Genomic DNA, 5,058 nt, shown 5'->3' on the forward strand with positions numbered 1-5,058 from the left:
GTATATATATATATATATATATATAATTATCCTTAATTAAGATTAAATTAAAAACAACAGAAATAATACCTATAATCATTCATATAAATATATATTAGCTAATAACATTGAACAATAAAAGTGAGTGATAATTGATGCAACAATTATTTTAGAAAACAAACATTGTTTTTGATGTTTCACGGTTTTAATGTTCGAAACCAATATTAGTTAATAAAAGTCGTAAAAGTTGGCTGTCATAATCCTTCTAATTTCTAAGAGCAGTAGCAATAATATTACGTTAAATATTGCCAAGAGATGGCAGCACATATGGTTTTGTCAATGCTTTGTTCCAATTGTTAAAAGAGAAAAAGTTCGTACGTTAAATAAGAACTCGTGGTGTTCAAAACATTTCAAAAACAAAAGAAGAGGTGGGTAAAGAAAAGCACCAAATTCAGTCTGAAAGAAGACGAAAAACAGAAACCTATAAGAAATAATACTAAGATTCTAAAAATGGGATAACTAAATATGCTAATAAACAAAATTACCAACAGATGGAAGCGTTAGAGGCCTTACTCACGTTTTTCAAATATTATCTTATTAATTTAAGCTTCAAAAGGTTATTTAATTAAATGATTGTATTCAATCTCAGAAACTTATTCTGCCTAATCTACTCTTTAATTTTTACATATAATTATTAACATTAAGAGTCTTCCTGCCATTACATTAATTGTTCTTTCAAATTGTGTTTTACCGAAGTCTCGGTAGAGTGCTCATTTTTATATGAGTAAACAAAACAAAAAAAAAGACTTATTTTAATTTTTACTTGCTCTAGTGTATAGGGCCAATTATTTACCTGGACGAATTGGCATGTTTCACTTTTTTTTCACTGTTTCAGAAACTAAAGACTCCAGTTTCACATGTTTCAGGAATGATTGTGAAGTCGTTACTTTATTAACTATTTCAGACATTTATAAGTTGTTTTCACGTAAGGAAACATGGATCGCTAAAGGTAAATGTTTAAAATTATAGGGAGTTAAATTATCATTGGTATTGGAATTCAATATTTTAAGTATTGCGAAATTAATGTTATACAAGTGTAAAAAATTTTAAATAAAAAATTAGGAAGTAGAAATGGGAGCACCAAAAATGTAAGGAAACAAGGTAGGAATGGTCGAGATAACATTACAACACTTAGTGGTTTTTGACACGGTGCAACCTCAAAGTAGGTGTGGCCATCGTTCCGCCCATTCCTACTCGTGTTGTTTTTGTAGCTTGGTAATTGTTTAAACTAAATGAAAGGTGTATATAGTTAAGTTTCTCTGTTGTAAACTTTGTTTCAGGACCAAGTACAGATAAATGTATGTAATCAGATTACGTGCCCCTGGGAAAATGAATGACATCATAGTGTCGGAAGTGACACAGGAACCTTCAATAATGAATGACATCATAATGTCGGAAGTGACACAGGAACCTTCAATAGTTATACTTTGCTTACGGGGAGTTGATTGCCTTTTGGAGCTGAGTATTTTAAAGACTGGTGAAATGAATGTTTTGGGTATAGGACACGAACGATTGTGGGACACGGTGCGTCTGATGATATGTGATAGTGAACGTTTTGAAGTATGGGGACTGAGTATTTTAAAGTCTGGTGAAATGAATGTTTTGGGTATAGGACATGAACGATTGTGGGACATGGTGCGTCTGATGATATGTGATAGTGAACGTCTTGAAGTATGGGGACTGAGTATTTTAAAGTCTGGTGAAATGAACGTTTTGAAGTATGGGGACTGAATATTTTGAGAAATGAAGAAGTGGTTGTTTTTAGAAGATTTTGAGCTGAGTATTTTTGAGAATTGAATATTTTGAAGTATGTTATGGTATAAGAAGTGGTTGTTTTAGAAGATTTTGAGCTGAGTATTTTTGAGAATTGAATATTTGGAAGTATGTTATGGTATAAGAAGTGGTATAAGAAGATACTACTTAGTCGCCAGTTTAAGAAAGTCCCATCTTACTGACTCAAGTACAAATAATAACAGGTACAACTAAGTGGTCAGTTTAAGAAAGTCCAACCTTACTGACTCAAGTACAAATAATAACAGGGACTACTTAGTGGTCAGTTTAAGAAAGTCCCATCTTACTGACTCAAGTACAAATAATAACAGGTACAACTAAGTGGCCAGTTTAAGAAAGTCCCATCTTACTGACTCAAGTGCAAATAATAACAGATACTACTTAGTGGTCAGTTTAAGAAAGTCCCATCTTACTGACTCAAGTACAAATAATAACAGGTACTACTTAGTGGTCAGTTTAAGAAAGTCCCATCTTACTGACTCAAGTACAAATAATAACAGGTACTACTTAGTGGTCAGTTTATAAAAAAATACCACCTTAGTGATTCAAGTCTACATAATAACAGGTACTACTTAGTGGTCAGTTTAAAAATAACCCACCTTTCTGGGCGACCACTCCGAGACGGGCTGTAAAAGAAGTGAGAGAAATACATGGAAACATTGGATCAGGAAGGAAGGAGTGAGTGGTAAAGAGTGTGAAACTAAAAGAAATAATTGAAACGATGATATATATTTTATCTACATCAGAAATTCTGATAATAAACTGTCAAATACACTCTTAGAACCATGGGTAAATTCATCGTTAAAAACCCACGTAATAAACAATTGAATAGGTTGTTAAAGTCCAGGCAGTAAACTGGTGAATATATTGTCCAAATTTCCGGTAATAAACAGGTAAATACGTTGTTAAAACCTCAAGTAATAAACAGTTAAGTACATTGTTAGAAATCTGGTGAATATATTGTCAAAAATTCCGGTGATAAACAGGTAAAAAAGTTGTTAAAACCTCAAGTAATAAACAGTTAAGGACATTGTAAGAAATCTGGTGAATATATTGTCAAAAATTCTGCTAATAAACAGGTAAATACGTTGTTAAAACCCCCAAGTAACAAACAGTTAAGGACATTGTAAGAAATCTGGTGAATACATTGTCAGAAATTCCGGTAATAAACAGGTAAATACGTTGTTAAAACCTCAAGTAATAAACAGTTAAGTACATTGTTAGAAATCTAGTGAATACATTGTCAAAAATTCCGGTAATAAACAGGTAAATACGTTGTTAAAACCCCAAGTAATTAACAGTTAACTACATTGTTAGAAATCTGGGTTTTAAACTTGGACAATTTACTGGTAAATTATAGGCCTATTGGTTTCTGATGCTTCGCCAGTTTTCGGCATTTAAACCCATATTATTGTGTATATTGTTAGAAACATAGATAATAAAGTAGTGAGTAATTTGTTACTTTTATTTTTAGACACAGAAGGCGCTACGCATCAATACAAGTTGTCAAAGTAGGTATTTCTCTTTCGATATTTTTGTATAAGACAAGTAAGTAATTTTATGTATCTTAACATATATAAAGTCTTCTGTACACGTGCAACTTAATGTTCAAAGAAAGAAAATTACCGTATACCATCTCACTCATATGCTGCCCTCTATAATGTTTTCTATATCTTATAAATCACTTAATGTTCTTACCTAATGAAATTTTCAGAACGTTGTTTATATTGGTTTTAACTATTCTGCTTCTGAAATTTTAAATTATTCAAGATTTTAACAATTTGATTATTTTTATTTTTCAACCTTAAGCTGTAACGTATGTTGATGATTTAAAATTTAACCGAAGGTTTTAAGTAATAGTTAATTACCTGATATTTTTTCCGCCCACAGCGCCTACCACAACAGGAACGTAAAGGGTTATTGCTAGATGAGACAGATGTCGCTGGAGATAGAGGAGGCGTGGACAAAAGTCGATTTGGTTGACCATTATGGGGAGTTTCAATCTCGACAAATTCTCGATCCTGTTAGTTTAAAAGTAATGAAGTGTTAATTGAACAACCGTATTTTTGTGAAATTGGAAATATACTGATGGTAAGTTATGTTAATACTTCTGCATTAAACGCTGACGAAGTAACAAACCTATTTTAAAAGTTAGGCTTGCTTACTGTTGTGATAGGAATCATGCTAGAGCAAAAATGTTTCTCTCGGTATTTAAACTTAATCATTTAGGGATTTAAAATCAGCAGTCAGCTGAAGACAGTAACATTAAGTTTTTCGTGCTACATATAAAATAGCATATTTTAATGGTCATCATCCCTCGTGCCACCGATATTTCTGGCACTGAACGAAATAAGGCCTGAGTAGAAATCGCTAATTAGTCATTGATGGACTAATTAACAGGGGCGGGGGAACATTTGCAGTCTAGTGTACTTTTTCTCACGATTAAAGTTATGAACTTTCACATAAATTATTGTTTTGTAAATTATTAGCAAAAGGTTTTCGTGCTAAGCACATTCAATTTATGAAAAGAAATTACTTAAGAAAGTTCTTAAACAACTAAATTAGTTTAAAATCTTAAAGAGTTAGAGACAACGTTATATTATAAAGAATTATTACGTACAACTACTGAATGATTAGTGTTACGTGTGTGTAAATATTTTAAAGTATATTCTACCAATAAAAACACATTTATATTAGAAATAGAAAAAAGTAAAATTAAAAATATAAAAAGTTCAAGACCATAGAACAGACTTAGGTAAAATAGATAAAAAAAATACATTGATGAAATAATCATTTCAAGTTTTACATCAAGATTACACCATGTTTTAAACAGGCATAACAAGTTACAGAAAAACGCGGTTTTCTTCACCAAACTGTATGTTCACACATAGCCCTCAGTTCGTGGCCATATCGTAAATTAGGTCTACGTAGATCTTATATTCACAGTAGGAACACATTTTGTGGTACTGGTGTTGATAATGTTGAAATGACAGATCTTATCATAATCTCTTCAATTCGGGCTCTCTATATTAGTAGAAAACCGTTATATTTGGTTTATCGTAAATAAATAATAGCAACAAAAGCTCACGCAGTAGTATTTACGTTTCATGTTGTTGCAGACGTTCTGAATTCACTAAACTGTAATATTTTGATCGACAATATACAGTAGTCACGCGAACGAATAAAATATTTATTTCAGGTTACAATCTATGCCCTTAACAACAACAG

The 5,058-nt window shown here is 31.7% G+C and overlaps 1 long non-coding RNA gene across 1 annotated transcript in view; it reads right to left on the bottom strand.

Annotated features, from left to right (window-relative positions):
* LOC106476072 overlaps positions 1 to 3,859 on the bottom strand; it is a 7,964-nt gene extending 4,105 nt beyond the window's left edge. The window contains exon 1 of the long non-coding RNA XR_002609059.1: positions 3,699 to 3,859. This is a non-coding gene — a long non-coding RNA (uncharacterized LOC106476072). The remainder of the gene's footprint in view (positions 1 to 3,698) is intronic.
* Between the last annotated feature and the right edge of the window lie 1,199 nt (positions 3,860 to 5,058).

The sequence above is a fragment of the Limulus polyphemus genome, unplaced genomic scaffold (assembly GCF_000517525.1).
Source record: "Limulus polyphemus unplaced genomic scaffold, Limulus_polyphemus-2.1.2 Scaffold9746, whole genome shotgun sequence".
Taxonomy (NCBI): domain Eukaryota; kingdom Metazoa; phylum Arthropoda; class Merostomata; order Xiphosura; family Limulidae; genus Limulus; species Limulus polyphemus.